Source organism: Panthera leo, chromosome F3 (assembly GCF_018350215.1).
Source record: "Panthera leo isolate Ple1 chromosome F3, P.leo_Ple1_pat1.1, whole genome shotgun sequence".
NCBI lineage: Eukaryota > Metazoa > Chordata > Mammalia > Carnivora > Felidae > Panthera > Panthera leo.
The window spans coordinates 23,883,275-23,906,204 of record NC_056696.1 but is presented as its reverse complement, the minus strand read 5'-3'; the positions used below and the strand labels follow the sequence as shown (position 1 = coordinate 23,906,204).

Below are 22,930 nucleotides of genomic sequence, written 5' to 3'. Positions count from 1 at the left end.
TACTTCCGGGTAGGGCCCGGGGCATTGAGGCTCAGGACCAATGGGGACCAGATCGGAGAGGGTCTGGCTCCGGGGACAGGAGAGGGCATTGGCCGGGAGAAGTGAGACGTGGACAAAAGGCGGGACCTCTGGCTTCCGCCCTCCTCCGACCCGCGAACTTGCGACTCGAAGACTACAAGTCCCAGCGTGCGCTGCTTTCCCCGGCGGGCTAGCAATCAGACTCCGCCTGGCTAAATTTCCACCCTGGGTGGGCGCGCTGCACCCTGGGATGTGTGGTCTTCCGAGGGTCACAGGCGGTGACTAGCATCCCGCTTCCAGCGGCGTCTTGCAGCCAGTCCTACCTCTGGGGCTGTAGGCTTACGAGTCCTGGGGAACCTGTCAGCTGTTTATCCCTCTTCCTGCGCTTGACGCTTCCCGGAGGGCTGGCCGAATGAGGCTCACACGTCCCCAGCTCTGTGCTACCCGCTTTCGGCAGTAGTGTTGGGGTAGCCTCTGCCCCGAGAGAAAGTACAAAACAGTAACAGCAAAAGTGAGTTGACCTTTGATGCCACGTGCTGAGTTTTGCTTGCGTTCTCTCATGCACTCTTCTCAACTCTCACAAGTAAGTATCACCATTCCCATTTTGCAAATGAGGAAACCGAGTCTGAAGAGGTTAGGTAACAAGTCCTCGTTACACTGCTGGATTAGACACCCAACAAACCTCTGTGACTCAGGAGTCCTTGCATGTAACCACATCCACAGGGATTAAAGAGAGCACGTACTTGATTAATAATAGTTCTCTAAAAACCTCAATGTAAGGAGAGTAGTGAGCTTGAAAGAAAATTTAATGAAGGAAATTGGAACTTGCAATTTATTTTGATCACTGAGTCCCACATTAACTATTGGTAAAATGAGTGGGTTCCTCTTGAAAAACCACATTGTATTTCTTGTGTGATAATTGAGTAGGTAGGTGCAGAGTTTAGGTGCGGATATGATCTCTGTGACCACAGGAAATCGCCTGCTGATCCCCTCAGCAGCGTTCAGCTGTATCTCTGGAAACTTTTGTTGATTTTGATCACTTTGCATCATATGCTTGGCTCTCAGACCGGCCATTCATGTGACACCAATGACTCTTCACTCCTCTCTTTCTTCAAACGCTGGTGTTCCTTGCATTTTAAGGTTTTCTTTTTGTCTTTTTTTCTCTTTGTACACTATCCTTTGGTGATTTCTTCCACTCATATGTATTCAGCCATCACATGCCTATGATTTCCATATCTGTCCTGATCTCTAGACCCACACTTCCACCTTCCTGATGGAAATTCCCTTCTCTGTGGCTCAAGGTAGCTCAAATGTAATATGTTCACTGTTTCAAATTAATGCCTTAGAATCATCTTCAACTCCTCCTCCTCCTTCATGGTCCACACCCACCCACTTGCCAAATTACATAGATTCTACTGCTATCACTACTGGCTGGCACTCCTACTTCTTCTTAGTTCAAACCTCATTACCTCCTTCCTGAACCATTGCAATGGTCTCCTAATTACTTCCCTGCCACCCTACTTTTCACAACACTGCTACTGGAGTTGGCATTTAAGGATATCCACAGACCCTCTGAACATGTCATCTCCCTTATACCCCTGCCCTGCCCTCAGATTCTATGTGATAACTAAAGAATTCTCATGTTATCCTCTGCTATCCCACCATTTTTGTAGGACACTCTTCCCATTGAGTTGGCTCAGATTTCATATCTACAAAACCCTTTCATAGCCTTACAACCAGTGGAAGTCATTCTCTCTGGGCGCCTGGATGGCTCAGGTGCTTGAGTGTCTGACTTAAGCTCAGGTCATGATCTCATAGGTTGGTGACATTGAGCCCCACATCAGACTCGCTGCTGAGGAGCAGCAGTGCGGAGCCTGCTTCAGATCCTCTGTCCCCCTCTCTCTCTGCCCTTCTCCCATTCATGCTCTTTCTCTCTCTCTCAAAATAAATAAATAAACTTAAAAAAAAAAAAGAGAGAGAGAGAGGTCATTCTCTCCCCTATTCTTTCATTGTATTTTATGTCTTTATGATTGTGTTTTTCACAGTCAGCCATGCCCACTAGATTATGACTGCTTGAAGGATATGGACTTCACCTTAATTATGTTCCAAAATTCAGCACTGTGCTTCTGCTGTTATAGATACTTAATAAGTGTTGAATATACTTGTTTCCATCTTTTTATCTTTTATGAAGGTTGTGAGAACACATGAGGTCATTTCTGTACAATATTAATTTTATTCCTTTTATGGACTTGCAACCCTATATGGGTTCCATCCTGGATCCTCTTTGGCAGCTTTAAGGATGAAGTTAGCTAAATAAATAATACCTGTGAATTGTTCTTGGCTCTGGCATAGAGAACATGACAAGGTCAATACCAACCATCCAGTATTTGAAAACTAGGAATGAAGAAAATAGAAAAATAGTCAATGACCTTCAGTTGTATGAAATGTAGTCAAGTCAATTATTTGTAGTAGATTATTGGCAGTAATTCAGTTTTCTTTATCTTCCTAATGTTCCAAGCCTTTATAAGAAGTCAAAAATTGACTAGTAACTATCATTAACAAAAATGTTCTCAGGAAGGAGTTCTGGCTTTTAATGTTTAGAATTTTCTGTTTTCCCCTCTTGACTCATTTATTTGTTTTCAAGCTAACACTACATTTTAAAAATGTCTAATGAGAACCCAGAACATATTTTTTGTTGACTTGCTAAATAATAATCATTTTTTCCTCCCTTACTGAAATTCAATTTCTAGCCAGTTGCTGAGTCCATTTTTCACTAATCTCTGCAAAACTGTGAGTAGAAAAGCTTATATGGCCTACACAGTATTGCAATTTATCATATGTAAGGTGGAGCCCATGGAAGTGAAAGAAAAATATGTTCACAAAGTGCATTTCAAAAGAGAATCCATTTTAACCTCATGATGGAAATAATCAAGATTCTTAGCTAATTGGCAGTTATGGACACTAGGAAAAATTTACATTCATTATTTTAAAACCTATACACATTATTTTATGATAAACACTTATGATAAAAAGGATATAGGATTTAAACAAGAGAAACCTTGGTGTGTTATACAGAGGGAAAAACACTGGTGTAAGACATTAAGGAGACTAAGGATAAGGACTTTAAAACAATATGGAAGAGACTTTAGATGTGTAAAGCCCATTAAAAATTGTAAGAAATCACACCAAAATAAAAAGCTTTTGCACAGCAAAGGAAACCATCAACAAAAGACAACCTACAGAATGGGAGAAGATATTTTTAACTGATGTATCCAATAAGGGGTTAATAACCAAAATATATAAAAAGATTATACAGTTCAACACCACATAATCCAATTAAAAGTGGGCAGAGGACATGAATAGACATTTTTCTGAAAAAGTCGTACAGATGGCCAACAAGTACATGAAGAGGTGTTCGACATCACTAATCATCAGGAAAATGCAAATCAAAACCATAATTAGATACCACCTTACACCTGTTAGAATAGCTAGACTCTAAAGGATAAATAACAAGTATTGGCAAGAATGGGGAAAGAAAAGAGCTGTTGGTGGGAATACCAGCCGGTGCAGTCATGGTGGAAAACAGTATGGAGGTTCCTCAAAAAAATAAAAATAGAACCATCATATCATCCAGTAATTCAATTACTGGGTAGTTACCCAAAGGAAATGAAAACACTAATTCAACAAGATACAATGCACACCTATGTTTATTGCAGCATTATTTACAATAGCCAAAATATGGAAGCCCAAATGTCTATCCATAGAGGAATGGATAAAGAAGATGTTGCAACAACATGGATTGATCTAGAGGGTATAATGCTAAGTGAAAGAAGTAAATTTGTCTCAGAGACAAATACATGATTTCATTCATGTGGATTTTAAGAAACAGAACAAACGAACAGAGAAAAAAGGAGACAAACAAAAAACTAGACTCTTAAATATAGAGAACAACCTGGTGGTTGCCACAGGCAGTTTGGGAGGATGGATAAACTAGGTGAAAGGGATTACAGTACACTTATCTTGATGAGCACCGAGTAATGTGTGGAATTGTCGAATCATTATAATGTATACCTGAAACTAATATAACACTGTGTTAATTGTGCTTGAATTAAAAAAATAAAGCTGCCAAAGCAAATGGTTAGAAATAAGAGCCATTTATAAAATGCCCTTTTATCAGTTAAGAGTTTGTTTGCACAACCTTGTAGCTTATGTAAATATGTATGCTCACCTGTGTTCTCTTTACTTTCTTCCCGGATGGATCAGGACTTAGGGAGGGGCAGGAGAATCCTGGTTAGAATCCTATGGATTCACAAACACAAGGGAGGGGCTCCACTTCAATATCACTGCTCGGAAATAGTCCCAGGAGGCTGTAAGCAGCTGTGTGAGACTGACCATACAGCGGCAGTTGCCCCTAAATGACTTGAATTCTTTAGTACTACAGATCTAGTTACTCTGAAAACTCTAGTGTGGAATTTGGGAGTAGTGATTTTGTCATTCTTCAAATTGCTTTTCCTCTTATTTGATAGCGTGTGGAATTTACAGAACACTTCTGGAGGACCCAATATTACAAACTTTAAATAAAGATGGGACTTATTCTACATTCACAACTAGGGACTTTAAGGCCCTAGAAAGACTACTTAATGAAAAAGATAGTGAATGTTGTGGGCTGACTTCCGGCTTGGCTGTCTGACTTACCCAGATTCCAAGAAAGAGAATGGGAAATGCGAATGATTCATTGCTGCTAAAGATGTCCCCAGGGCTTTTATCACCTCTCAATCATGATTCAAGATCTTAAAAATCACTTCAGCTTCAGATAATTATCTTATTTCTCTCAATGACACCTGCACCAGGTCTCTTAGGCAAGAGATTTTGCTCCTACATAATGTTTTTTTTAAATGTCTATTTATTTTGAGGGGGGAGTAGAGAGAGAGGGAGAGATTCTGCACTGTCAGTGCAGACCCCAGGTGGGCTTGATCCCACGAACCCTGAGATCATGGCCCGAGCCAAAATCAAGAGTCAGACACTTAACCAACTGAGCCACCCAGGTGCCCCATTCCTATATCATGTTTAATGTTAAGCTCATGCTTGTGGTTGGGTGTTTCATTTTGTAGCCATTTTCCATTTACTTCCACATATCAATCAGCAACAGAGCCAAGTTACGTGGCTCTTCACAAGCAAGTGCATCTTGTCGGTGGCCTCTCTCTTAAATCCCCTTGTATCACCAACACGGTTCCCACTTTATATTTTAGTCTGGCCACAGAGGTTTAAGTCTGCACCGTTCCACAACATTTGAATGGTGCTGACTTGACATGGTGGCCAAGAAAAATGGCTCTGAGCCAGCTCTGCTACTTATTGGCCACGTTATCTTAAGCAAGTTACTGAATGCCTTTGTGCCTTGGTTTCCTTCTTTATGAGAATAAGAATAGTACCTGCCTTCCAGCATTCTTAAAAGGAGTGAATGGTTTACTTGTTGTAACACTTTCCTCCTAGGGGTGTTGTGCAAGAGGTGAGATGCTGTGTGTAAAATACTTAGCACAGTTTGAAAGAGCTCAGTAAACAATAGCTGGTCATTATGGAGTGGAAAGGAAAAATTGCCATTGGTGAGAGCAGGAGTCGGGGGTAGGTGCAGTGGCTCCCTAGCCTGTAGGATCATGATTCTACTCAGCCCTGAATCCTGTCCACTTCCTTTGCTTGCTGACCACATACTGTTACTGCAGCCTCCCCGTCCAAAAATGTGAGCCCTCCTAGACATGCACCTCGAGAGACCTTCGAATTCATGTGTGTTTTCTGCCATGGAGACCTTGTACAAGCTATAGAGCCTTATCCATGTTTTAGAGTAAACATACATACGAACGCAATGTACTTTTCTTCCCCTCTTAAAATTAAAAGTGGCCTCATCTGTAAGCCATTTGAAGTTACAGAGGTGGAATAGACTTTGGAAATCTTTTCAGTTTTTTGGGTGACTTCGTTCTGTTTTTTACTTTGTTTTTACAAAAATGCATTTTCCCTCCAACCTCCGTAGGATTTAAAAGATACTCAGTTGGATTTATGCTAATTTAACTATATATGAAATTGAGGATCAAAGTGAAAGATGCCCATTTGAATGGGTCAAAAACATTAGGTAGAGCAATCTTAGTATTCTGACACTCAAGAATTAAAAGTTAGCTATTTCTGTAGTGATGCTGATATTACACATTATCCAAATCTGACATTATCACCTTCTAGAAACTCCATTTGCATATATAGATATACATGTAGAAAATTTATACACACTGTGAGAAGTGAGATGAATCATTTTCAGAAATGCCAAATGAAAGCTGTGCTGTCTATTTAACAATAGGTTTATAACCTATTGGGAATATGTGCAAGCCCCAACACACACACACAGTGGAGTCCTAAACCCTAAGACACTTCACTTCCTGGTTCTTCATCCCCCCACCCCCCTTCATTTCGCAGGCTTATTTTGGGGGGGGAGGGGCTTTGCAATGAGCATGCGCCAAAGAACTGACGTCTCTGTGTCACGGAGGAATGTATATTTGTTCCAGTTAGATTACTTTTTGCCTTACGTGGGCATAGGCAACCTCCAGGCCAGGCTGTAAACTCTGTAGCACTCAGTCAATGAGGAATCAGGGGAGGGACTCACATGCTAGGAGATAAATTGCCTGCTGTAACTGCCCCCAGTGTGCCTGTCCATCAGACACCCACTCTTGCGAGAATGTTGATTAAAGGGGTTCACTGTGCTCTGAGTCTCTGTGTCCCTCCTTTGATGGGGTCAGTGGGCTTATTTCTCACACATACTTAATACTGCCTTTTCAGGCTTTCTTCCTCCCATCCCGTAATCCTCAGACAGAGTGATCCAAATTTGTCAAACCTCATCATTTGTTAACTTCAGAAGTGTGCCTTTCCATTGAGATAAATGTTGACAGTTCTTAAATATTTAAAGTGTATTTATTTTTGAAAGAGAGAGTACGTGTGCATGCGCCTGAGAGGGAGAGAGGCAATGGAGTGGGTGAGAGAGAGAATCCCAAGGACTAATAGCATAGAGCCTGATGAGGGGCTCGAACTCACAAACTGGGAGATTGTGATCTGAGCAGAAATCAAGAGTTGGATGCTTAACCCACTGAGCCACCCAGGCCCCAATAGTTCTTAAATATTTAAAATTAACTATTTCCTGGCTTTCTTCTCCAGCATAAAGTTGTATGAAAATAATGCTTTATTTGGTTCTTCTCCAAATGTATTGAAAGATTTTGTACTTTTTTTTGTTGTGCTTTTGTTTCTTGGTTTTTAGTTTTTCTTCTTTTCACAAGCGGAGCTTTTAGTAGTTTAGGTGATAAGCCAAGGGGAGGGAAATTTTGCCATGGGAGAAAAGTAGAAAAAACAGTTCTTAGTTTCTTTGCAGATCAATTTCCTTGTGGTATTTGAAAATCAGTCTACAATCTCCAATACACATGATTGTACTTAAAACTTGGAGAGATGTGGTTTTAGGTATCCCTACCCTCTTGAGCACATTTTCATGGCACCAGGCAATGAGTCAAACACATCTGCATTGTGCAAGGAAATGTACTATTGTTAGTCTATTGCTAATGATTAATAGACATTATTATTATTATTATTTATAGAACTAGTTCTTAAGTAAATACTAACTTCAGAACCTTCCCAGCCCTTCTTTGCAGGCTTGTGCTTAATTTTAGTACCCTACAGTATTGCCTAATGTTTTTTTTCTGGTTTTCCTCCATGTCACCTCACATCACTTCGGTTTCCTTCCTCCTATTCCTCTTCATCTGACACGGGCATCTATGTGCACACACACACATACACACATTTGCTTTGTACCCACTCCTGAGCATTGAACTTCAAATCACATGATTTGAGTCTTAGACCTGGATCTGCCATTTACCATTCTATGCAAGTCAGTTCCTCTAACACTTGTTTTTTGTTTTTGTTTTTGTTTTTGTTTTTGTTTTCATTCCAATTGGCCAACAGAAGTGGACAGAAGATCCAAATGTAGAGTCACATTAGTGGTTAAAAACATGATTAAATATTTTAATCATGCATAATTACCGGTTTATTTATTTATTTATTTATTTATTTATTTATTGGTAGATAGTGATTGCAGCCAAATTATAGGAATTGGGATAAAAATGAACTATTCTCCAACAACCTCATAACCAGTTTTTATTATTAAACCAATCTCAGTCCAATTTCTGTCATACTTACGGACATTTATTAAACAAACAGTTAGCAAGCATCAACAGTTAACACATACCACCTGTTCTGTGAGTTTGATGACATGCCGGTCTCTTTCCGTTTAGGAACTGTAATCATAACCTTGCATGAAAGGTTCACTGCAGGAGGATGAACAATATTCCAGAACCAGGGTTCTGTCACCCTTCCAGGAAGCACCAGACAACTGGAAGTCCTCCGTCCCACACACTGTCCCTACTGGTCCAGCTTCTTACCAACGTGTTCATAAAAGCATGGGAGTACCTCTGAAATATGTTAGCCAGTCCACACATCTTGAAAGTCATAAATTCTATCAGTGAGAGCCTATTTCTTTTTCTTCTTTATTTTTTTTTAATGTTTGTCTATTTTTGAGAGAGAGAGATAGAGCATGAGCAGGGGAGGGGCAGAGAGAGAGAGGGAGACACAGAATCTGAAGCAGGCTCCAGGCTCTGAGCTGTCAGCACAGAGCCTGACGCAGGGCTCGAACCCCCAAACCGCATTATCCTGAGCTGAAGTTGCTTAACCAACTGAGCCACTATGGGAGTCTATTTCTAATGTCCTTTATTATGGCTAACAAACCACTAATTCCAACAATGAAAAATTCATTTTTGACACTTGTTATAGTAAATAAAATGATCTTTAGTCTGCATTCAGATAAGTTGGAAAGATGTGCTTGTAGTACCTACATCCTGCTGAGACCCCTTAGCTGCCATCCTGGAGTGGGAATTTCTTTTTCTTTTTCTTTTTCTTTTTTTAGTTTATTTATTTCTTTGGTGCGGGGAGGGGGAAGAGAGAGAGAATTCCAAGCCGGCTCCACGCACAGAGTGCAAAGCCTGACATGGGGCTCTGTTTCCTGAACCATGAGATCATGACCTGAGGCAAAATCGAGAGTCAGACACTCAACCGACTAAGTCGGGTGCCCCTGGAGTGGGAATTTCTGATTGGGACAACTGATTGCACCCCTAGTGTAACTTAACCTGATCCATTTATAATATCATACTGTCTATTGTGAAGAATTTTAAGGTATACATGGCAAACATTATCTTGATAATACTTACAAAGGATACATAATATGTCAGGCACTTCCCCCTCTCCCTCAACATTTGAGAATTGTTATCTTTCTTTTGCAGATGCAGAAAATGAAGTTCAAAGAGGTTTATCACTTTGCACATGTCAAAGTAGGAAATTGGCACAGTCAAGATTTGGATAGAAGGCCAGATCATTTCTACCATAAATTCTGGTTTTGCTTGTGACAGTCTTGATTTACACTGTCCTATTATCCTGAGTAGTGCCCCCTTTCATTTTCAAAAATGTCTCAATATAAATGATAAATTATATGGGGCACCTGGGTGGCTCAGTTGGCCTTAACCATCTGACTTTGGCTCAGGTCACAGCCTCACAGTCTGTGAGTTCGAGCCCCGCATCGGGCTCTCTGCTCTCAGCACAGAACCTGCTTCTGATCCTCCGTCCCCCCTGTCTCTCTGCCTCTCGCCTGCTCACATGTGCTCTCCCTCTCTCAAAAATAAATAAACATTAAAAAAAATAAAACCTAAACCACATTACATCACCTCAAAAATCCAAGGACCTCATCCCCAACCTATGTCAGATTCTAACAGATAAATGAACACACCACAGCAAGTTCTAGCCTGGCTTCTTCTTGTACCACCACGCTATTTTGAATAAAAGGAAGAAAAAAACAGTATAATTAGGTGGTACAATTCAAGAAAAGAAAGTCCTGCTAACAGGAAATACAAGTCTCCTCCTTTGCTAAGAAAAATGTAATAATGAGTCACCAAGAAATTGGACAGACTAATCAGTTATAGAATACAATGAAAATTATAGGAAGAAGAATAAGACCGATATTGAAATTAAGCTATATTTTCAACCATGTTTGCCCACGAACATTCATATTGACTAAGTTTGGTGTCTGTTTTGTCTTGTTTCCATTCATACTTACTCTGAAACACTAAGGGGAAAACAATTTTTGCACCCACATTTTACCACTTTGGTAAAATACAATATAAAGTTGTAAGTGTAAAGTTACATTTACCAGTCAGTTATGGAAACTAAAAAGCACTTCTCTAGGATGCACTGAAAATTTTTTCAAAGAGCATTCCTTTTTTAGGCAAAACAAAATTTCTGTCACTGCCATGACCTTTTCCTGAAATGATATAGACAGCTGCCTGTGGACGTGTATGGGTTGAGAAATGCTGGCCTTTTCTCGTGTGAGGGTTCACAGTGGCAGAGACACGTCATGTGACCCAGGAAGGAGCAGGCCCCCAGGACTAAGAAGTGCTCTTGTGTGAGGCAAAGGCAGCTCTGTCACTCATCATCCCACGACTGGGTGGACTATCAGAGCCTCTTATTTTGATGTTTTGTGTGGCCCCCTCTCTGACATGTTCTATTCTTTGGAGCTTCTGTACCAAGTTAAGTTGCAGCCACCCTCTCTTCCCACCTCTGACATTGCCTGAGGCTTCCCCAATAGGGGGCTGTCAGCAGTAATGGGCACCAATGGCACAGTGAGAACATTTGAGGAGGCCCACAAGTCGACCTAGACAATCTGGAATTTTCTGATTAACTCTTTGCATTGTGCCTTAGATTTGGTTAGATCCAGTCTCTTTCTTTAAATTCCAGAAAGTATTTTTTACTGGGGACAGAGTGAGAGGATGGTAAAATCTGTTGGCTTGTTCTTGGGAAGGCAAGTAAGTCTTTTGAGTAGGGAATGCTAAAAAGGATAAAACACTATTTGTGTGAAACTTAAACCTTTTCGTTTACAATAAAATGTGTTCCAACTCTTACCTACATCTTGAAAATACCTGATAAGCATTTGTGGTGTCATGGAAAATGTGGGGATCATAGGAATGTTTTAAGCTGGAAAGATAGGAGAGATGTTATCTATATCATGTTGTCTAAGAAGAAAATTCCATTCTTTCCTAATCTAATCACAGCTCCCCTTATTCTTGTTAAAATTGTAAGAAAATGAAGGCTAGTGTCTAATGAATTCTAACACCATTCTAGGTGCCTTATGTGTGTACATTATTTTTCATCCTTTTAAAAAATTCCGGGAAGTAAGTCCTATTAAGATTCTCATTTTCCAGATGAAGGAAGTGAAGCACCAAGGGGTCCTCAGCCTCCCAGCCATTGAATGGCAAAGCCAGGATTTGAACCCACACAGTCTGGCTCTGGAGGCTGCATTCAACCAGCCAATACCTTCCCTCATAAATTACTATCTAAGATGGGTTAACATGTTCCCAACTATCTTATAGTACTAAAACAAACATCTGTAACTTAAATATTATGCTGCTGTCATATTGGAAAGTATCACAAACTTCTTAACATCACTTGTAACAAGATTTACTCAACTTTATAGGATTTATTTGATGTTACCTTTAAATGAGTTTTTTGGTTTTTTTTAACTGGAAAGCATTCATTGACTCAGTATTTAATGTTCTCCTTCCAGATATAAAGCACAGAGTCTGTGGGGGAGAGAAAATCTTTCTGATAAGAGGTAAGATATGCACACAAATCATCATAAAATAAAGGGGAAAATAAATGCCATCAGAGAAAAGCAAATAAAGAGCTATGGGAATTCAGGAAGGGAAAGATGCCAGATTTAATGACCTTAAACTCCAAAGAGCAGCCCATCTTCTTGAGTTTCCATTATCACAGCTACTGTGTATGAACTATGATGACGTCTTTGAAGGCATAATAAGGAGCAGTATTATTAATTAGATAAGAATTAGAGAGCTGTTATTAATGAGAATTAGAGAAGTTATTAGTGATTTAGCATTTCTTGGTCATGAGGTAAGATTAATTGAACTTCAGTAAAAATTTATCCCACTTAATATACTCTGACTACTCTTTTCTGACAAATCATGTTCCTCATTTCCCTGAAAATATTGTTAAAATAGAATCCTGAATGAAATCAGTGCCTAACACAGTGCCTTGTACTAAAAGGTACTTAATAAATACACATTCACTTGTTTGATGACTACTTATTTAAACCTGCCTTTAGCCCTGTGTGCACATTTGAGCATAAACTTTAGTACACATCATTCTCAATAGTTATTCTCTTTTTTCTCCAGCATACTTGATCTATCTTTCCATTTATTCATTAGTCATTCAACAAATGTTTTTTTTTCAGAAGTAGTAATCTGGATTGATGCTTTTATTTCTTTACAACTTGGACAATTTATTGGAATGTGGTGCCACTCACCAAGATGGAAACCAGAGGATGAAGGACAGCTGAAGAGAAGGGGGATAGATGATAAGTTCATTTGGGACATGATAAGTTTGAATGGAAGGTGCCTGTTTGACATCCAAGTGAGGAATACAATAAGCAGCCAGATGTGTGGGTCTGGAGGGAGAGAGAGAGACAGAGACAGAGAGAAAGAGAGAGATCCCGGTTAAGTATAAAAGGGAGTTATTAAGCACCATGGGAGGAAGTTAAAGCCATGGAAAAATTGTTCTTAATCTCAGGGGTAAGAACCCTTTGAGAATCTACCAGTTGTCTCAGTACGTCCATGTAATCCTAAAATTATATGTGACAAGTCCTCCCCCTAGAATGTATTGCAGCACAATATCCGAGAGGTTCATGACTCCAGAAAGGCTAAGAATGATAGGTGACAAGAGAAGTTTCAGGAAGGAACATTGGGGATCTCCAAAATAAGAAGTGGAAGAAGAGTAGCAAAGAAAAGAAAGCCAGAAAGCAAACCACAGGTGAGTCACTGAAGTCAAAGGATGAGAAAGTTGGAAGGAAGGAGTAGTTAATAGTGCCCCATGCTGCAGAAAGCACTGAAATGTCCTTATCTCACTAGCAAATTCCCTAAGGTGGGTTCTGTTGCAGTGGATATTCAGCAAATGTTTACAGAAAAATTATATCCATTAAATAACTTGAGAGGAGTGAGGTAAAATTAATAAAGTGATATGCCAGTGGCAGATGTAATTAGGTTTGCCTTTACATTAACAAGTGAAACACACAGGCAGTTAGACAGTAGCACTAGTTAGGTCATCTTATAAAGTCTCCCTAGCAGGCTTCTCTATGGTAGAAAATGGTTCACCAGCATCACTTAAACCTTCCCATTGGCCTGAAAGGGAAGGAGAGGGAAGAGGGGAAGCAGTTTCCTTTATAAAGGATGTGACCAGGAAGGTGCACACCTCACTGATGCTCACATCTCATCGGAAAGGAATTAATCAATTGGTCACACCTAGCTGCAAGGAAGGCTGAGATTTTTTGCTTGTAAACTGGGCAGCCATGTGTCCAGATTAAATCCAAGAGATTGTACAACTAGAAAGGAGAAGAGGCTAACAAATATTGGGAAGTCTAGCTTTGGTGTTTTTACAGTCATGATCACACTTCTACTGAAGATGCAACTATGAGTTTTGAAATATTTATGGACTCCTAAAATGGGTTAACTGGAAAATCTGTTCCATTTTACTTTTAATTTTTCTTATTACATATAACTTATCAAACTCCTTTTTTAAAAATTTTATTTATTTATTTACATATTTGTTTATTTTCAAAAGTTTTATCTATTTCTTTTGAGGGAGAGAGAGAGAGTATCCCAAGCAAGCTCCATGCTCAGCACGGAGCCTGACATGGGGATCGACTCCACCCTGGGATCATGACCCAATGTGAATCAAGAGTCACAGGCTTAACCGACTGAGCCATCCAGGTGCTCCTTAATTTTTTTAATTTAAATTCAAGTTAGTTAACATATAGTGTAGTATTGGTTTCAGGAGTAGAATTTAGTGATTCATCATTTACATATAACACCCAGCGCTCATCCCAACAAGTGGCCTCCTTAATGCCCATCACCCATGTAGCCCACCCCCCTACCCACCTCCCCTCAACAACCCTGTTTGTTCTCCATGTTTAAGAGTCTTAAATTTTTATCTTATTTTTTGTCTGTTTTTATCTTATCTTTCTTTCCCTTCTCCTACGGTCATCTGCTTTGTTTCTTAAATTCCATATATGAGAGAAATCATACGATATTTGTCTTTTTCTTAGCATAATGCACTCTAGTTCCATGTACATTGTTGCAAATGGCAAGATTTCATTCTTTGTGATCGCTAAGTAATATTCCATCACATATATATATATATATATATATACACACCACATCTTCTTTATCCATTTGTCAGTTGATAGACATTTGGGCTCTTTCTGTAATTTGGCTATTGTTGATAGCGCTGCTATCAACATTGGGGTGCATGTGCCCCTTCGAATCAGTATTTTTGTATCCTTTGGATAAATACCTAGTAGTGTAATTGCTGGGTCATAGGAGAGCTCTATTTTTAATTTTTGAGGAACTTCCATACTGTTTTCCAATGTGACTGCTCAGTTTGCATTCCTACCAACAGAGCGAAAGTGTTCCCCACCTATAAAATTCCTAAAAGCTATAAATAAGTAATAGGATCTCTTTGGAGAGTGTTAAAACACATCATTATTTTGACCAAGCTTTGGGGGAATTTTACAGTTATAGAGGTAGCCCAGTTTATGACTTTATCCTTTCTCCTCTGGGTAAGATGCATAGAGATAATGTGTCACTGGAAATATTACAAAGCAGCTTCCCTTGAGACTACTTCAATCCCATGGTGATAAGCCACAACTAGTAAACGGTAAAAGCTGTACTACAGTTGTCCCTTCTTATCCATGGGAGATATGTTCCAAGACACCCGGTGGATGCCTGAAAACCTGGATAGGACCAAACCCTATATGTACTATTTATTTGATACACACATACCTGTGATGAAATTTAATTTATAGGTTGGTCACAGTAAAAGATTAACAACAATAATAAAATAGAACAATTATAATAATCATACTGTAATAAAAGTTATGTGAATGTGGTCTCCCTCTCCCTCTCTCTCCCTCTGTCTTCTTCAAAATGTCTTATTGTACTGTACTCACCTTTCTTTTTGTGATGTGAGATGGTAAAATGTCTATGTGATGAGATGAAGTGAGGGGAATGAGCCAGGCATTGTGATACAGCATTGGGCTACTGTCAACCTTCTGACCATACAACAGAAGGAGGATCATCTGCTCTGGACAGTGGTTGACCACAGGTGACTGAAACCACAAGAAATGAAACCACAGACAGGAGCTACTACTGTATCGGTAATTGCGGTTGCTCCTGGAATAAAAGAATGGATAAAATAGCAAAATGTAATAGGATTAACATTAACGTACTAGAGGGTTGTTATTTACTGTTTTACTTTTGGAACGGTGGAGTGTTAGAAGTTCATAAGGAAACTTAGTGCTTTGCAAAGTTATTTAATTTACTTAATGCTAGATTTTGGTGAGAAAGCAGGGAAATTATGAGAGCAATCACCCAAGGAAGTGTGAATGTTCACCAGTTAAACAGAAGTGTTTTCCAATCACTTCCATTCCTCTAGTATGCCAGGGAAGCTGGATTTTGGAAACCATTTGTGTTCATTTATGAAGTTGGTTCTTTTTTTTTTTTAACTCCCAGAAATCTGATCTGTGTTTTCATTAATGGCATATTCTAGAACTGTGCTGTTCAATATGGTAGCCACTAGCCACATGTGGTTATTGAGCACCTGAAATATGGTTACTTCATAAATGTAAGTATATACTGGATTTAAAAGAGTTATTATGAAAATATAATGTAGAATATCTGATGATTTTTAACATTGATTACATGTTTATGTGATAATATTTTAGATGTGTTAAAATATATTATGAACACTAATTTTGCCTGTTTTTACTTTCATTAATGTGATAACTAGAAATTTTTAATTACATTCTGACTCATATCATATTTCTGTTGGATGGTGCTGATTTAGAAGCTGCATAGGAGAGGGGTGCCTGGATGGCTCAGTTGGTTAAGCATCTGACTTTGGCTCAGGTCATGATTTCAGGGCTCATGAGTTTGAGCCCCACGTCAGGCTCTGTGCTGACAGCTCAGAGCCTGGAGCCTGCTTCAGATTCTGTGTCTCAGTCTCTCTCTGCCCCTCCCCTGCTTCCACTCTGTCTCTCTGTCTCTCTGTCTCAAAAATAAACATTAAAAAAAATTTTTTTAATGTAGTTGCAAAAACAAAACAAAACAAAGCAAAAAAGGCCCTCTTTTTCCAGGCTTGAATTGACCTATTTTATGGCACATAATCCTAATCAAAAATTTACAGAGTTTTAAACCTCTAAGAGTTTTTTAACCTCTCCACTCTGTACTCTCTCATACCCCAAATCAATGCAAGGACACTGATAGTGTATCCCAGAGTCACTGATATTGGGTTGAAAAATTTCTAATGATGGATGTCTTTAATACTCTGTGTGATGATCTTTTCCATTTATGGACAGTCTCAACTATTAGAAACCCTTTATAGTGGGAAGAAATTTGGCTCTCTGTACTTTCAATTTCTAAGACTTTTTCCTTTAGCATAATTAAAATATATCAAATGCTTCTTGCCATATGAGTCTTACCATTTAATGCAACTTAAAAACTTCCAGGTACTGTGTAAGGAACTTCACAGCTATCATGCTCTCTCATCTAACCTCAGTTCAAGTCTGCTCCTCCCCAGGGCAAACAGAATAATTCCTGTTCCTCTTCCTTGTTTGACACATTTCTCATTTGTCAATAGAAGCTCTTTTATCAAATATTCGTTCTCCAAAACTCTGAAAATACAATTTATGGATAAAAGCAAGAGTTACTTTAAGATGAAAATATTCACTAAGAACTGACCTCTGAAAAAGTTAGTCTGCACGCAAATATCATTTTTAGTTTAATACCGGTGTCTCTAGAATACAGTAAGTTCTTTGAGAAAGAGTGATTTAAATACCAAAGGATTGAAAAGTACCAGGGGAAATTTGATGAAGCCCTTCAAAGGATGATTTTTTATGATAGTGGAGCAAAATTCATATGATGTGGATTGTCTCATACTGCCAAACAACTTTTTGTCAGGAAAGTTTTTACAAGCAAAAAACACCACCACACTTGTATGATAGGTATGGCCTATCACATGGCCCAAAGGTTAGATGAATGAACACATCAGGGAATATCTAGGACTGTAAAATTTATAACCTGGAAAATAGGATCCTGTATATTCTTGAAATTCTATTACACCTTTTCAATTCTGTATCCTACAATTTCGAGAAGAAAAATCCCAAATCATTACCCTTTTCTCCCTTCCCTCTTGTATCCTCTTGATGTTTTTAAGTACCTTATGGTACCTTAAAAGGCCTTTGTAGTGATTTGAATGATGGCCCCCAAAAGATACGTCTGTGTTTCACCCCTGTAACCTTTGAATGTGATCTTGTTTGGAGATAGGGTCTTTTCAGATGTAATTATGGATCTCAAGGTGCAATTATCTGGGTGGCCCTAAAGCCAATGACAAATGTCTTTATAAGAAACAGAAGGGAAGACTGAAGCAGAGATTACAGTTAGTCAGGCACAAGCCAAAAGCACCACCAGAAGCTGGAGGAGGCAGGAAAGGATTTGCCCCCAGGTGGCAGTACAGGTGGAGAAAGATGGAGTGATGACTTTTGGGTTCTGTAGTTTTGAAGAGACAGTTCAATAGACTTGTCAATTCTCCTCTTTTTTTGCCTAAGCTAGTGTGGGTAGGGTTTTGTTACTTGTCTCCAAATAGCTTTGACTGAGACAAGAAGATTAGCACTTGGTAACTAACATCTTATTGGTGCATCTGAAGCACAGAGAGAGGGGCACCTGGCTGGCTCAGTTGGAGGAGCATGCAACTCTTGATCTGTGGGTCATGGGTATAAGTAAATTTAAAAGGTAAACAATAAAGAAATATATATAGGGGCACCTGGGTGGCTCAGTCAGTTAGGCGTCTGACTTCGGCTCAGGTCACAGTCTCAGGTTCGTGAGTTTGAGCCCTGTGTCGGGCTCTGTGCTGACAGCTCAGAGCCTGGAGCCTGCTTCGGATTCTGTGTCTCCTTCTCTCTGCCCCTCTCTTGCTCTCTCCCTCTCTCTCTCAAAAATAAACACTAAAAAAAAATTTTTAAAAAGAAATATATATGTATGTATGTATGTATGTGTATATGTGTGTGTGTGTGCATACATTTATATATGTATGTATACTTTTCTTACAGAGGGAAAAGTACTGTGAAACAAATCTAAGCTAAGGCCTAGGGATGGGAGTCAAAAGTCCAGGTAAATAACAGAGGAGAAGAAAATGAACTTTACAATCTCACAATCAACTTCCACCTTAGCAGTAGTTTAGTAAGAGGTAGGCATGAAATTTAGTGCATAATCCTTGTTCTCAAGGATTTTACTATAACACTGCTGATCTGGAACTAATATTTTTCCCAAATAGATTCCTTTTTTAATGTTTTATTTATTTTTGAGAGAGCGCAAGTGGGGGAGGGGCAGAGAGAAAGAGGCACAGAGGATCTGAAGCAGGCTCTGAGCTGACAGCAGCTAGCCCGATGTGGGGCTTGAACTCATGAACCACAAGATCATGACCTGAGCCAAAGTCGGACACTTAACCGAATGAGCCACACAGGTGCCCCCCGAATAGATTCTTGATGGCAGCTATGTATAATTTATAAAGGGTCACCTGTTTTAAATAAGTGGAACAAAGTTAACTACTTCCAGGATAACTATTACATAACTAGGAGTGAAAAAAATATTTAAAGGAGTGTCTCTCCCATTTTTATGGGTTTACTAAATTTTAAAGAGTAATTATGAGATTGTCTTGTTCACGCAGATGTGTTTAAAATTCTCTGTGTTCATGTATTTAACCTCATCCCCTTCATAGACTCTATCAACTTTATCTTCAGGTGCTTTTTACCCACTGAGAGACTTTCCATCTGTGGTTTTGATCTTGAAACCACTATTTTTCAGAGAATCAAAAAGGACCCGTTTACACATCAAGGGTTATTCAGGCTTTTCAGACTTCAGATAATAGCCATATGCTGTGTTTTTCACAGCGTGTCATGTTGTGCTTTAATGAGTGTGATCTCTTTTTGTATTTGGAATTACTTAAGGCATATCAAGCAAGCAGTAATGGGCTTAAATAAATTAAGTTGTCTTTCATGTTAGACCTCTTGGGGGATTCCTCAGTACTATATGGCTGAAAATAGAACCTAGATGTTCCTAACTCCCCACCAGGAAGTCCGTTAGATCTTGCTGTGCTCAGGTGTTTGGCCCTCCATGATGGGAAGAAAGTGCCAGCAAGGTGATCTGACAGATGCCAGGGCATCACCACAGGAGTTATGGTGAAGAAGATTTGAATCGAGATCAGAACCTCAAAGAAGCAGCAGAGCCCTTCAGAACAGTACTCATCAAATGGTTATTTTAGGGGATAGTTTTAACTTGACAAAGGTTTCTTGTGAATTTTTCCCTTTTGTTTATATATCACTCCCTATTATACACTGTTGTTAACAAAGGATACACCCAAAGAATCCCTTAACTTACAGGACTCTAGAAAAAGAGGATCCTTTTGCCCAATTTAAATTAAAATTTAAAATATTTTTAAACATTCATGTTTTCCTGATTTGACAGTAATATATCTTCACTGTGGAACATGAGGGTCAGGGTGGAGGATACAAAGAATAATAATAAACATTTAAAATCCCATCAGCCCAAGCCACTGTTTTCATTTCAGCCAAATTTCTTTCAAGCTTTTTTTTTTTTTTTTTTTTTTGCCTATGCATATGTATGTAATCTTCTTGAGGTTTTAAAAAAAGTTCAAAACCATGGCTAAGCCTTTTCCACATTATTGCAAACTATTTGTAAACAATCCTTTCCAAGGTTGGTACACCTATATACGTTAAGAATAAAATAGCTCAGCTGAGAGAATATTTAAATGGTTCTTCTTGGTGTTTTGAAGTTCAGTGCAGCTATGAGTTTGGAGACCTGCAGATGGAGAGAACAATCCTTTCTCCTCTCTCTTCTTCCTGCAGTTTAAATGGAGACTAAATCTGCTTTATTAGCTGAATGATGTAGGCTGTACCTTGTTGTGGAGCTTCTTGCCAGAGATGATGGTGTTCATCTTTTCCATGTGCTTGTGGTATGGAAGTAATTGCCAGGCACAAGTCACATTTCTCAATGATGGTCTAAGCTACCATATTCATGATGGGGTATTAGCTCGTGTTGGTAATTACCCGGCCAGAAACATAATTTTATTGTATTTTATTTATTTATTTTTAAATTTTTATTTGCTTTTGAGAGAGAGACAGAGAGACAGAGTGTGAGCAGGGAAGGGGCAGAGAGAGAGGGAGACACAGAATCCGAGGCAGGCTCCAGACTCTGAGCTGTCAGCACAGAGCTCTACGTGGGGCTTGAACCCACGAACTGTGAGATCATGACCTGGGCCTCAGTCAGATGCTTAACCGACTGAGCCACTTAGGCACCCCCAGAAACATAATTTTCATGACTGTTCTATCAGTCCGGCTTCTTGGCTACCACTCTACCTAATTAATTAAAAATTTAAATATGATTAATAATATAGTAACATTGTTTGGTGACAGATGGTGACTATACTTATCACAGTGAGCACTGAGTAATGTATAGAATTGTTGAATCAATGTTGTACACCTACAACTAATATAACTTATGTTAATTATACCTCAACAAAAAATAAGTACAATTTAAGAGCCACGTCACATTAAAAAAAAAGAGAGAAGAATTTGGGGATATTTATTCTGGGAAGTGATATCAGTTGTTTGGAGATTTGAAATCTGTCATGAGGAAAAGAGCTTAGAATACTGCATATAGCCCTGATGGACTGAATGGGCCCCATGGGATAGAAATTATAGTTGAGGATGTTAGTGGAGAAAAAGTAGAGAATGAAAGAGTAAAATCTTTGCTCTCCAAGCATCAGAGCTGTCTGAAAATGCAATAATCTTTGGGAGATAGTAAGTTCCCCATCCCTGGTGGATGGCCACTTAGCAGGAAGGTTTGAAAGGGGAAATGCGAGTGCTATGGGTGCATTTGCACTGGGTGAACATCAGGGTATCTTCAACCTAACCATTCGTGATTCTATGAATATATTGAATATCTGGACATATAGGGCAAACTCCCTCCCCTCCAAAAGTTGCGAGTCAAAACACTTGGGAAATCATTAAAAATTTCTTGGTGATGCATAATTAAGTGCCAAAATCAATGTTGTTAACATAACAGCCAAAAGAATCCCGAGTAAGGCTTGGAGTTGATGCTAGAAATGGAATGTAAGTCCTGATGTGGTCCCATGTGTTAGACAGAAAAGAAAGAACATTCTTGGTGAGATGGTATACTACAAGATGGAGAGTAAAAGCCCCAGATCTTTTATTCAGCCTTCATTAAAATTTGGAGGGGAAAAACAGTCATACATCACAACAACAATATTCTAGCAAGAAAACTAGAGAGGAAAACTCTGATAGAACTGCTTTTATTTTTCTTATTTTTATTTTTTTTAGAACTGCTTGTAAAAATGTTATATCCTGAGGATCATATTTTAATAGGAAAAGGAGAGGGGTTAGGAATATTTATAAATCAGTTACCTTAGAGTTACAAAGAATAAAGGTAGGACAAAGGTTTTATGTAAGATTTATCCTTATTTCTTTGGTGGCAGGGAATAGAATTTCTAGCTAGTTTTAAATTTTTTGTTTCGTTTGTTTTACTTTTGAGAAGACAAGAGTTTCCCCTCAAAAGTGGGAGTGTGTTTATAATCATTTCCCAAGGATTGCAACCTTTTCTGAAGGCTGTGATTGTTTGCTATGGAAAACTGTGTCTGTTATTGCCATGTTTGTTGTAGAGAATTGTGCTTCTTTTTCTGAGGTTATATACTACATTTGCCACAGGTCAAATTTCTCCCTTTCCTTGAGTTAATTAACATGTTGATCATGACCACTGATCTTGTTATATTTGATCAAAGCAGCATATAAACAGTGTGAATTCTGTTGCTAAGATAGGGAGAAAAATCCCTTTTAGACCTTTCTCCTTACATGGTGTATAAGTTTTAAAAACATATTTTTTAATAGAAGATGAATTTTCAAAACCAATGCAAAAATCAAGATTCTTTGATAGATCAAAGGATTGGAGTTGGGAGACCTCATATTTTGTTCACCTAATGGTGAGTGGGGTTGGAACGGCATATAGGTGTTGGGGAAGTATGTGACAGACACCAATGTTGTCTGTGTGAGCGTTTATGGTTAACATAATACAGAAGCAAGGGTATGGGTTTTGTACATAGTACAGGAGTCATTTGAATCCTGGTGAAGTAGGCTGATTGCATTGATGCCCCCAGATAATGGCTTCCCTGGACTCATGCCCAATACAATGTGACTTTGTAGCTCTTCCCATACCTTGAATCTTGGCCAGTCTTATGACTTGCTTTGACCAATAGGGTAAGGCAGAAGGGATGTTGCACCAGTTCTGAGCCCAGGTCTCAAGAAGCTTTTGTTTCCCCTCCTCCTCCTTCTTCTTTTTCTCCTCCTCCTCCTTCTTCTACTTCTTCTTCTCCTCCTTTTATTTCTCCTCCTTCTCCTTCTCTCTCTCCTTCCCTCTGTCTCTCAACCTTGCTTGTACCACAAGAATGAGCCTGAACCAGTCTGCTGAAGGATGAGAGACCACATGGAGTAGAGCCCAGATGTCCCAAACCCCACTGGGCAAGATTGACATACAGCCAGCCTCCAAACATGTTGAGAGGGCCATCCAAGATCAGAAGAACTATCTACTGATTCCTGGCTTGTAGTCTTCTGAGCAATAATAAATGATCCCTATTTTAA

The 22,930-nt window shown here is 39.1% G+C and overlaps 1 long non-coding RNA gene across 1 annotated transcript; it reads left to right on the top strand.

Annotated features, from left to right (window-relative positions):
• Nucleotides 1-24: 24 nt before the first annotated feature.
• On the top strand, nt 25-22,930 carry LOC122211401. Its single transcript, XR_006198666.1, has 4 exons — nt 25-601; nt 11,702-11,749; nt 15,717-15,828; nt 22,737-22,930. It is a non-coding gene; the product is annotated as an uncharacterized LOC122211401 (long non-coding RNA).